The sequence below is a fragment of the Oncorhynchus clarkii genome, chromosome 6 (assembly GCF_045791955.1).
Source record: "Oncorhynchus clarkii lewisi isolate Uvic-CL-2024 chromosome 6, UVic_Ocla_1.0, whole genome shotgun sequence".
Classification (NCBI taxonomy): Eukaryota; Metazoa; Chordata; class Actinopteri; order Salmoniformes; family Salmonidae; genus Oncorhynchus; species Oncorhynchus clarkii.
Window position 1 is genome coordinate 78,190,911 of NC_092152.1, and position 13,042 is coordinate 78,203,952.

The window sequence follows — 13,042 nt, forward strand, 5'->3', positions numbered from 1 at the left end:
ACACATTGACATCACTGTAGCAACACTACTGATAACATGTTGACATCACTGTAGCAACACGGTACTAATAACACATTGACATCACTGTAGCAACACTACTGATAACACATTGACATCACTGTAGCAACACGGTAGTGATAACACGTTGACATCACTGTAGCAACACGGTAGTGATAACACGTTGACATCACTGTAGCAACACTAGTGATAACACGTTGACATCACTGTAGCAACACTACTGATAACACGTTGACATCACTGTAGCAACACGATAGTGATAACACGTTGACATCACTGTAGCAACACGGTAGTGATAACACGTTGACATCACTGTAGCAACACGGTAGTGATAACACGTTGACATCACTGTAGCAACACGGTAGTGATAACACGTTGACATCACTGTAGCAACACGGTAGTGATAACACGTTGACATCACTGTAGCAACACGGTACTGATAACACGTTGACGTCACTGTAGCAACACGGTACTGATAACACGTTGACATCACTGTAGCAACACGGTACTGATAACACGTTGACGTCACTGTAGCAACACAGTAGTGATAACACGTTGACATCACTGTAGCAACACGGTACTGATAATACGTTGACATCACTGTAGCAACACGGTACTGATAACACGTTGACATCACTGTAGCAACACGGTACTGATAACACGTTGACATCACTGTAGCAACACGGTACTGATAACACGTTGACATCACTGTAGCAACACAGTACTGATAACACGTTGACATCACTGTAGCAACACGGTACTGATAACACGTTGACATCACTGTAGCAACACAGTACTGAAAACACGTTGATATCAGTAGCAATAGTACTGAAAACACGTTGATATCAGTAGTAACAGTACTGAACACGTTGATATCACAGTAGTCTTTTTATTTATTTCACCTTTATTTAACCAGGTAGGCCAGTTGATAACAAGTTCTTATTTACAACAGCGACCTGGCCAAGATAAAGCAAAGCAGTGCGACAAAAACACAGAGTTACACATGGGATAAACAAACGTACAGTCAATAACACAATAGAAAATCTGTATACAGTGTGTGCAAATGAAGTAAGGAGGTAAGGCAATAAATAGGCCATAGTGGCGAAATAATTACAATTTACCAGCAGCAAGAGCAACATCATTGATAAATACAGAGAAAAAAGTCGGCCTGAGAATTGAACCCTGTGGCACCCCCATAGAGACTGCCAGAGGTCCGGACAACAGGCCCTCCAATTTGACACACTGAACTCTATCAGAGAAGTAGTTGGTAAACCAGGCGAGGCAATCATTTGAGAAACCAAGGCTGTTGAGTCTGCCAATAAGAATGTTTTATTTCACCTTTATTTAACCAGGAACAGTGAGGGGAAAAAAGTATTTGATCCCCTGCTGATTTTGTACATTTGCCCACTGACAAAGTAATGATCCGTCTATAATTTTAATGGTAGGTTTATTTGAACAGTGATAGACAGAATAACAACTAAAAAAATCCAGAAAAACGCATGTCAAAAATGTTATAAATTGATTTGCATTTTAATGAGGGAAATAAGTATTTGACCCCCTCTCAATCAGAAAGATTTCTGGCTCCCAGGTGTCTTTTATACAGGTAACGAGCTGAGATTAGGAGCACACTCAAAGGGAGTGCTCCTAATCTCAGTTTGTTACCTGTATAAAAGACACCTGTCCACAGAAGCAATCAATCAGATTCCAAACTCTCCACCATGGCCAAGACCAAAGAGCTCTCCAAGGATGTCAGGGACAAGAATGTAGACTGGAATGGGCTACAAGACCATCGCCAAGCAGCTTGGTGAGAAGGTGAAAATAGTTGGTGCGATTATTTGCAAATGGAAGAAACACATAAGAACTGTCAATCTCCCTCGGCCTGGGGCTCCATGCAAGATCTCACCTCGTGGAGTTGCAATGATCATGAGAATCAGCCCAGAACTACGCGGGAGGATCTTGTCAATGATCTCAAGGCAGCTGGGACCATAGTCAACAAGAAAACAAGAAAGCACATATACATGCCTGTCTGAAGTTTGCCAATGAACATCTGAATGATTCAGAGGACAACTGGGTGAAAGTGTTGTGTTCAGATGAGACCAAAATTGAGCTCTTTGGCATCAACTCAACTCGCCGTGTTTCGAGGAGAAGGAATGCTGCCTATGACCCCAAGAACACCATCCCCACCGTCAAACATGGAGGTGGAAACATTATGCTTTGGGGGTGTTTTTCTGCTAAGGGGACAGAACAACTTTACCGCATCAAAGGGACGATGGACGGGGCCATGTGCCGTCAAATCTTGAGTTTTTCCTCTTTCCCTCAACCAGGGCATTGAAAATGGGTCGTAGATGGGTATTCCAGCATGACAATGACCCAAAACACACGGCCAAGGCAACAAAGTAGTGGCTCAAGAAGAAGCACATGAAGGTCCTGGAGTAGCCTAGCCAGTCTCCAGACCTTAATCCCATAGAAAATCTGTGGAGGGAGCTGAAGGTTCGAGTTGCTAAATGTCAGCCTCGAAACCTTAATGACTTGGAGAAGATCTGCAAAGAGGAGTGGGACAAAATCCCTCCGGAGATGTGTGCAAACCTGGTGGCCAACTACAAGAAACGTCTGACCTCTGTGATTGCCAACAAGGGTTTTGCCACCAAGTACTAAGTCATGTTTTGCAGAGGGGTCAAATACTTATTTCCCTCATTAAAATGCAAATCAATTTATAACATTTTTGGCATGTGTTTTTCTGGATTTTTTTGTTGTTATTCTGTCTCTCACTGTTCAAATAAACCTACCATTAAAATTACAGACTGATCATTTCTTTGTCAGTGGGCAAATGTACAAAGTCAGCAGGGGATCAAATACTTATTTCCCTCACTGTAGGCTAGTTGAGAACAAGTTCTCATTTGCAACTGCGACCTGGCAGAATACGGTGATTGACAGAGTCGAAAGCCTTGGCCAGGACGATGAAGTCAGCTGCACAGTACTGTCTTTTATCGATGGTGGTTATGATATCGTTTAGGACCTTGAGTGTGGCTGAGGTGCTCACTTGACCAGCTCAGGAACCAGATTGCACAGCGGAGAAGGTACGGTGGGATTCGAAATGATTGGTGATCTGTTTGTTCACTTGGCTTTTGAACACTTTAGAAAGGCAGGGCAGGATGGATATAGGTCTGTAACAGTGTGGGTCTAGAGTGTCTCCCCCTTTGAAGAGGGGGATGACCGCGGCAGCTTTCCAATCTTTAGGAATCTCAGATGATACGAAAGGGAGGTTTAACAGACTAGTAATAGGGGTTGCGACAATGGCGGTGGATAATTTTAGAAAGAGAGGGTCCAGATTGTCTAGCCCAGCTGAGGGGGGGGGGGGGGGTCTTGGGCCAGTTGCTGCGGGGGGTGCAGAGCTGTTGGCCGGTAACAAAGTACTGATATCACAGTAGCAACACAGTACTGATAACACGTTGAGATCATAGTATTAACACAGTACTGATAACACGTTGATATTACAGTAGTAACACAATAGTAACACATTATAACAGCAAGTGTCTCACCTCATTATTCCTGATTGCTCTCAGACCCTCCTTGATAACCTCCTTTAGATTTCATCTGGGCCTGAACTGAGTTCACCTATACATACACAGTCATAATGAACAGAAGACTTGGATAACGGTTTGTAACTGCTTGGAATCTTTACCTAGTTGATATGACATAAGGCTCTGTTTTCTGTGTGAGGGTAGGTGGTCAGTACGTACTGATGAGAGCCCAACGCCCATGTCTCCTGAGCCTACGTGTGTTGTGTGAACAAAGTTGGTTGGTTCTCCGATCATTGAACGGTCTATCCTCCGCCGCCTCTTCTGTAAAGCATTAATGAAATTGTAGTATTACTAAAGGCAACAACAGTCAACTGCTTTATGAACAGACACTCACACACAGGCTGATAAGAAGTACAGAAGATGAGAAGGCCTGGTTCTATTTCAGTATCTAGGACCTTGACCTTTAGTGTCCACACTTCATAGACTGAAAGATCAGGAGTAAACAAAACAGTGATTTCTTGTGTGTATGTATGTGTGTGTACTCACAGGCTGAGGCTGCTCTCCAATGCAGCAGCTGAAACACACCCAGAACTCAGTCATGCTGACGGCAGCTTCCTCTCTCTTCTCTTTCTTTCTTTTTCTCTCTTTTCAACCCTCTGTCTTCCTGTTCACTTCACAGCCGATGCCACAAACAGCCGGCGGAAGCAGATTACAGACAGACATACACTCACTGCTGGTGTTTCTGTAACACACACTGACACAGACCACTCTCCCCAGGGCCTGAGCAACACACTCCTGTGGACACAAAGAATCAGAGAACAGTTGACAAATTTTTGCATTAGTTATGTTAAATATCAAGTGAAATTTGGTGATGGACAGAAGATTCTGTGACCTGGCTATGTAGTCCTAGTAGTAGCATGGTATTCTAACTAGACAGTGTTGCATTGGTAGTTGTGGTAAAGATAAAAAGGACAGAGGTGGGTCTGGAAAAGAGAGAAACTAACCAAGTCATAAGAGGAAGGAACTCGAGCAACATGCACCAAGCACCAGTAACACATTACTGTACCTGCCTACTAGAAAAACTGTATATTTCCCCTGAAATGTTTCCTAGCAAAACCCTTCAATATCACACTAGGAGACTGAGGGGGGACCGAGTGAAAGTACAGCGATGGACAGTAAAATAGCATACACTATTTCAATTATATTAATTTAGCAGCAGTGCGTCCCCCCGCCCCATGCTACCCTTACCACCAACACTGGGGGAAAAAATCTGGCATAGATAGATTTCATTGCAAGTTTAACTGGTCCAGATGGTCAGTTTTCAACATTCAAAACTTGTATTCTTCTATATTTAATAACATGCCGTCTTCTCAGTTGTAAAACAGTCTAATAAATACCACTCTATAATAGTGCTACCCATAGTGGAGGATAAACCATGACTCGATAGACACAGACCAGCCCTTCATCTTGTGGCCCAGGAAGACAAGACAGTAGACATCTCTCATTTGTTGTCTGTAGTTTCACATGACCACTTTATAAAAATACCCAGAGCAGTGTGAGCTCAGACGCCTCTGCCTCACCCTCCACAGATGGTGGTGATTGAGTTAGAATAAAATACTTTTGTTTACTCAGGGAACTAGGCTATTCATTTCACCCTGGAACAGTTGAGACTGAGACAATGTCATTACTCGATACCATCTTCTCTACTATAGTGTTTTTACAATCTCTACTACAAACTAGAGAAGTCTACAAATCCACTAACTATTTACATGTTTAATTAAAGACCAGGATAAGTGTTGTTGAGTAGCTAAAAATACTTGTATGGACTTCAATGATCTAAGGTGTTGTTAATGACATTGAAGCCCAAACAGGTTTAGAACCATTGATCTCAGATATTAACCAAATGACACTGAACTGTGGGTTGTATTGATTACAAACAATTCACTAACTAGGGAGGGACCATATTTGTAGTACTGCCACTAGTTCGATAAAGTCTTACAGTAGAAGATACTTACTCTCAATAGCTATTTCATTGCCAAATTGAAATAGGCCAAGAAGATTCAACTTATTTCAGGGTTTCTCTAGCGCAGAGCGGCCTGAAGACACAAGCAGGAAAGAGCGAGGTTGTGGTTTTCAAACTGACAGCTAAGTAAGTTAGCTAGCTAACCGCTACCGGTTGCTAAATCAGTAAACTGTACTCTGAAACTTGAAAGAGCACCGATTTTGGAAATACATCTACACGTAGCTGTGAACTTTGAAGGTTGGAACTAACTTCAAATGTGCTTTAAATTAATTAGATAGATTTGTGGGTGTAAAAAAAGAAGGTAAAAGAGACATACCTTCTGGCTAAATTCACGAAGTTGCAGACGAAAAAATATCTTCCTGCTTTGCCTTGGCGCAAGGCTTTCTGGGATATAGTGTTCAATGAAACAATATTACATAAAAGCAGACTTATTCAAGAAAAAACAGACAATTCTTGCGAAACTCTCGTGCTTCTTTGTTGTTTTTTTTACTAATATAAATGGGCCATTTTTCCAATGTTGAGCATTTGAAAAAGCACATAAATGCTTCATAATTAATAAAGGTAATGTTAACTGACTAATATTATCTCGTAGAACAAAACGTATATGATATCCTAAGCCTGTATTAACCTCAGACCTTATTTTCGCGTTTATCCCAAAAGCCTACTCTTTCCTCATTCATTTTCGCCATATGAATGTTAACTAATTTCCGGGTTTTAGGTCTTCAAGCAGGTGAGCTCGCGTCTTTCTTTTTCCCAACGCAGTTAAGCCAAAACTACGCCCCGTTATTACGAGGGGGTTCTGCTACGCTCCCATTGGCTAGCTAGCGTTGTTTCACTCACAGGCGATCAGTGCAGAGACAGTTGCCTTCCAAGGTAAGGATGAAAAATGTAATTTAACAATTAGCTGCCTACCATAATGCAGTCCTATTATAATAATGTTTGGTAACATTTGCCCACGTATTCATTTTCAGAGTTTCAATGACTTGTAAACATGTCTCAGAACTCTGCTGAATTCCCTCAATTGAAGGTCAGCTAAGTTTACCTAGGCTACTTAATGTTACTAGCTCGACATTTGAAGTTATATTATCATTTGTAGTCTATTATCAGGTAAAAGCATATGCTTATTATTCTAAAATATTTGAGCTAATCAATTCAGTCGAATACGCTATGCTACATCCATTGAATCTGATTTTAATGGCTAGCTCTGTCCACTACATTATTTTATTATATTTTTTAATCTTGAAATACAAGGGCAAATGTTATTAATTAGTGACTGAAAATGTCGCATATTCACTTCCGGACTTGGAGAGCGCTCAAAGCCTTGTAGAACGCCTCTCTGATAACAGGCGTGGTTTTGGCTTAATTGAGTTTGAGGGAAAAGAAAGACAAGTTGAGGTCTATTAAAGATGAGTATATAAGTTTTTGTGCTGACCATGAAATTTACATAGAAATGTGAGTTATAGATTTGTCATAATTGAAAGCAATTCTAACAAGCAGTAGATATGTTCTATGTATGCCATTTCTACGCTTCCCGTTCTTATGTTTCATTTTTGCATCTTTTACTTTTGGTTTTGTACACCAGCTTCAAACAGCTGAACATAGAACATTTTGGGTTATTGAAATATATTTCACAACTGTTTAGATTGTACAATGATTCACAAACTGAAATTAGGAAAATTATTAGAGTTTTCGCGACCAGGAAATGGTGAAGCGATTTCTGCATATTGTACCTTTAAAGCGGGTGACAGCAAGGCAAGCCTCATCAAGTTCATGTCACTAGTGGTGTCTCAATATTGCCCAGCAGAGGGCAGATCTACTCACATAATTTAAAAAAAAGTTTGTTGCCAAGCAGAACAAGGTGTATTGCAATCTCTCACTCACTACACAATGACTCCAACTGGGCATAACTTGACTCTGGAACAGTTTTTTATGTATTTATTTATTTTTATTTCACCTTTATTTAACCAGGTAGGCAAGTTGAGAACAAGTTCTCATTTACAATTGCGACCTGGCCAAGATAAAGCAAAGCAGTTCGACAGGTACAACAACACAGAGTTACACATGGAGTAAAACAAACATACAGTCAATAATACAGTATAAACAAGTCTATATACAATGTGAGCAAATGAGGTGAGAAGGGAGGTAAAGGCAAAAAAGGCCATGGTGGCAAGGTAAATACAATATAGCAAGTAAAACACTGGAATGGTAGTTTTGCAATGGAAGAATGTGCAAAGTAGAAATAAAAATAATGGGGTGCAAAGGAGCAAAATAAATTAATTAATTAAATACAGTTGGGAAAGAGGTAGTTGTTTGGGCTAAATTATAGGTTACACCACGCATGGAGTGTTTAAGTGTATGCCATCATCACATATAGCTAGATACTGTACATTTAGATGTGTAAACTGATGCACAGAACGAGGATTATTTCATCACACCAGATGAGATAGTACAGGGAAGAAATCCAATCCAGGGTTTTAACCATGCCCAGCACTGGTTACTTATGATATTTGTCACTGACTATTACCAATGTGCTATCGTGAGAAGGATTGTTGAAAGCTCTCCAACTAAAAACTAAATAGATTCACTGTTGCTATTGAACCCATTCTAAAGGGTAGGTTTAAGAGAGGAAATTACATGTGACCATAATGTATCAATCATATGTCATTAATGATACTATTTGTCACACCCTGACCATAGTTTGCTTTGTATGTTCTATGTTTTGTTTGGTCAGGGTGTGATCTGAGTGGGCATTCTATGTTGGATGTCTTGTTTGTCTGTTTCTGTGTTTGGGCCTGATATGGTTCTCAATCAGAGGCAGGTGTTAGTCATTGTCTCTGATTGGGAACCATATTTAGGTAGCCTGTTTGGTGTTGAGGTTTGTGGGTGATTGTTCCTGTCTTTGTGTTTGTTACACCAGATAGGGCTGTTTTTGGTTTTTCATGGTTTCTTTTTTTTTTTTGTATATTGTTCTATTTTCATCCTTATTAAAGATGTATCACAATAACCACGCTGCGTTTTGGTCCGCCTCTCCTTCAACAGAAGAAAGCCGTGACACTATTTAGGACTATGTAGCATTAGCAAAGTCATTAACAGCTATTGTTTCAATTTAACTAAAATTAGACAATTCAATAGCCTAGGGTTTATTATTTCAAAACATTATATTTAGTGATATTGTGTTTGGTTGTCAACGCAACCTAAATCAACATTTGAAGATGTATCCTCTGCTTAGACTAAGTCAGTGGCACAGATGTGACTATCCATCTTCAATTCCAGTTTGTTTTCAAATGAATAATTGATATGATGGATTCATGTCTCCATCTCAACCAAAAACCAAAGTGAAAGAATGGGACTACATCAAATTAAAGGGAATTTAAAGGTTGATTTAGTCTTATTCTTTCACTTACATTTTTGGATGAGATGGAGACATGAATCCATGTGGCCGGCCACATCTATGTCTATGGGAACAAGCACTGTTCGTGACTCAAACTGTTCACACCCCTTGGAGAGAAAATGTTGCAGTTTTAAAGCTTATTTTCTTGCTATACATTTTGCTATGTCTAATGTTTATTCATGTGATATGAGTGACTCAAACATTACAACAAAATCTGTTGGCTGAGAAACCTAGCTGACATGGGCTGGTTGAGCTGGACATTTCTGACAAGTTAGAAATAGTTCTCTCAGGTATTTATTTAACCTTTATTTAACTAGGCAAGTCAGTTAAGAGCAAATTCTTATTTACAATGACGGCCTACCCCAGCCAAACCCTAACCCGGACGACGATGGGCCAATTGTGGGCCGCCATATGGGACTCCCAATCACGGCCGGTTGTGATACAGCCTGGAATCTAACCAGTGTCTGTAGTGACACCTCTACCACTGAGATGCAGTGCCTTAGACCGCTGAGCCACTTGGGAGCCCATTGACTGACATGACAAGAGGGAGGATAACTGATGATGCACTTCAATTTCAAAATTGCACCTTGTGCATTCTACTATTACAACCTTCTAGAGTAAGTTGAAAGCTGGACTGAGTTCATTAAAAAAAGAACTGTGCCCTACAGTTTGGAACCACTGCAGTAAATAGCATAAATGTAAGGCTATTTTACAATCTAACCTAACGTTTAACCTTAAAGTGAGTAGCACATCCATGGCCACATTTAGAGGTTACTGTAAATATGCACTTCTTCTTATTCAATCAAATAAAGCATGCATGTTGAAGATAGCATGCAGAGGTATTCTCAGGTCTGTGGAGATCTTCACAATTGCTGTAATAATCTGTGCAGAATCTCAAACAGCGTTGATCACTTGCACCATGTACTTTGAATGTAATCTCAACTGTAATCCAGGTCATTTGGTTCTGCTATTAGATGAAGCACAGGGATAACACAATCTCTTGTATAAATAAACAAAATATTTGACATTGTATTCTCATTTGAACTTTGCTGTGCTTTTAAATGGTTAAAAGTGCAGTGATAGACATTTTGGTGATAACTAAACCAAAAATCTGACATTGTTTGGTTGTGCTTTTAGATGGTTGAAAGCATAGTGAAAACACATTGGAAACTCAACTTATGGCTTTCTTTTTGAGTGGGTGAATATAAATTGCAATCTCATTGATCAATGTCTCAACCAAATATTACCCAATTATCCACATTGGAATTTCCCGGTGTGCTCAGTGGAAGGGTGTTTTCTTGCTCCCCATATCACCGTGAATCTTAGTGTTTGAAAATCAATGTTTTTCAATTGTTTTCAATTTTGATGATGTCATCGAGTAGAACTTGTTTACTTTATTTTATTCTACAAAATGTAGAAATGTGCAGTTTTAACATATGTAGACACTGGTATTGGAGATAGGTTGAAAATTGGTGGAATTTCCCTTTTAAGAATGTAGAACAACAGAAATCAAGGCTTCATTTCATTGTAGACTTCTTGGACTGCAAGAGATGCGTTTTGTGTCAATGTGTTTTAAGAGAGCTGTGTGTGTGTGTGTGTGTGTGTGTGTGTGTGTGTGTGTGTGTGTGTGTGTGTGTGTTCTGGGGGCTCGGCTCAGAAGAGGAACACAAAGACCTGATAGGTCGGTCTAGGAGGGAGGTGTAACGGTTTTCTATAGGTGAAGTAGAGCTGGACCAAAATGCAGCGTGGCTATTGCGTGGCTATACACAAACTGTACAAAAACAATAAACGTAATGTGAAAACCAAAACAGCCTAAACTGGTGCAAACTAACACAGACAGGAACAAGGACAATCACCCACAAACACACAGTGAAACCCAGGCTACCTAAATATGGTTCCCAATCAGAGACAATGACTAACACCTGCCTCTGATTGAGAACCATATCAGGCCAGACATAGAAATAGACAAACAAGACATCCAACATAGAATGCCCACCCAGCTCACGTCCTGACCAACCCTAAAACAAGGAAAACACACACGAACGATGGTCAGAACGTGAAAACAAGGAAAACTTGTCATCACTCCCTCACTCGTCGGGCTCCACAACTATATAAAAAATTCATGTTACAACTATCACACTGGTAACAATGAATATGGATGGCAGTCAGCTGAATCAGCTCCACATGTATCTATATAGCAGCATGACCATGGCATCTGTCCCGCTGCCAGATGTCTTCAGTACCTACCAAATGGCACCCTATTCCCTATAGTGCACTACTTTTGACCAGAGCATTATGGTCCCTGGTCAAAAGTAGTGCACTATATAGAGGGAATGTGGTACCATTTGGATCCCTGGTGTAAACATTGACCATGTGCTGTTGCTTGACCACAGGGCTGTTGGCTGGCCCAGTTTTTGTAGAAAAACACACAGTGGGTCAGTGAACTAACTATATCACATGCTACGTTCACTCTTGTTGGCATCTGACGCACTTGTTTATCTGTGAACAAATAATTGGGAATGTAATATGGATACCAGTAAATCATTATCTTAGAGAGAGAGTCTTTATAGCACTGTGGAAACAATCCCATATGTTGTGGAAATATGGAACACAAAGCAGAGAGGCATTCAGTTTCAGAGAACTCTTTCCTCCTATTCAGTCAGGCGTTGTGCATTGTGTATTGAAACGGGAGCTGGGCTGTCTAGGGATGCTTCTGAAATGGCACCCTATTCCCTACACCCTGGGCCCTAGTAAAAAAAAAACTGCACTGTATAGGCAATAGGATGCCATTCGGGACACAGGATAGAGCTGCTGGACATTCCAATGTTGAACACACACTCACACACACACACTACAGTCTCCTCTATCTCTCCAGACCTGAGTAACATTCTGTGTGTGCATATTATTTAACAGTAAAATCAACTGTAACTGTAGCTGACGGTCATGTGTATACTGTGAATAAGCCATACACTACATACTCCACACTTACTGCATATGCTCCTGGAAACTCTCACTCTCATTGGTCGTTCCATATCATTTCAGCAAGCCATTCAGCACTCACCATGTTAGATTTCTCTTAAATCGTTGTTGTAGTTAGAAAAAGATAAGCATTCCTGCAACATTATTTTGTTGAAATATAATTTGATCTTTGAGAAATTAAGATAATTGATTGCACCCAAATTGGCCATTTTAATTTATAAGATGTATATAATATTAAATAATTATATTACTTAACATCCGATTTGGACCAAACCTTTTTCTAACAATGAGTAAGACATGAGGAATCCGAAGAAGTTGTCAAAAGCCATACACAGACCCCCCCCACGTCCCACGCTAATGACACCCCAAATGTGTGTACATAGTATCAATTCTCTATGTTTGACTAGTAGTACGGAGCTGAGGCTCAGTGTTGTTTATTCATACTATGTTATGTATTCTCAGTGAATTTGGTGATGTTTTAATCATTGAAGTTGTTGGGTTTATGTCCCATCCGACATCCTGATATTACCAGGTTCTGACCACTACATGGTGCTGTTCTCCCCCACATTGTTCAAATCAAATTGTATTTGTCACATACACATGGTTAGCAGATGTTAATGCGAGTGTAGCAAAATGCTTGTGCTTCTAGTTCCGACAATGCTGTAATAACCAACAAGTAATCTAACCTAACAATGTTAAAGGAATAGTTCACACAAATTACATATGCATTTTCTTACTCTGTAAGCAGTCAAATGACCAGGTATAACAGCAACCCATGCTTTGATTTAGTTTACTTGGCCACTGTTTCAAATGCTAACTTTTTAACATTTGTTTCACAAATCCAATGCAAGTCAATGATACCTATATTAGCATTTCCGCGCTCAGTTAGCAGTTGAAACAGTGGCCAGGTAAACAAAACCAAAGCATTGGTTGCTGTTATACCTGGTCCATAAATTGCTTACAGGTTAAGAAAACCAACATGTATATAACTTTGTAATTTGGGTGACCTATCCCTTTAACAGTTTCACTGAGAATACATTACATTGGATGAATAAATAATATTCCGAGCTGCAGCTCCATACTACTAGTCAAACATAGAGAACTGATACT

At 40.1% G+C, this 13,042-nt stretch overlaps 1 long non-coding RNA gene across 2 annotated transcripts; it reads right to left on the reverse strand.

Moving 5' to 3' along the window:
• Positions 1–3,555: 3,555 nt before the first annotated feature.
• LOC139412244 (uncharacterized) lies at positions 3,556–6,085 on the reverse strand. 2 transcript variants are annotated; one of them, XR_011634678.1, is made up of 4 exons: positions 5,879–6,085; positions 4,086–4,334; positions 3,759–3,860; positions 3,556–3,633 (listed from the first exon to the last, which is right to left on the reverse strand). It is a non-coding gene; the product is annotated as an uncharacterized lncRNA (long non-coding RNA). The 2 variants fall into 2 exon arrangements; XR_011634677.1 differs by lacking the exon at positions 5,879–6,085 and adding an exon at positions 5,555–5,676.
• Positions 6,086–13,042: the final 6,957 nt, after the last annotated feature.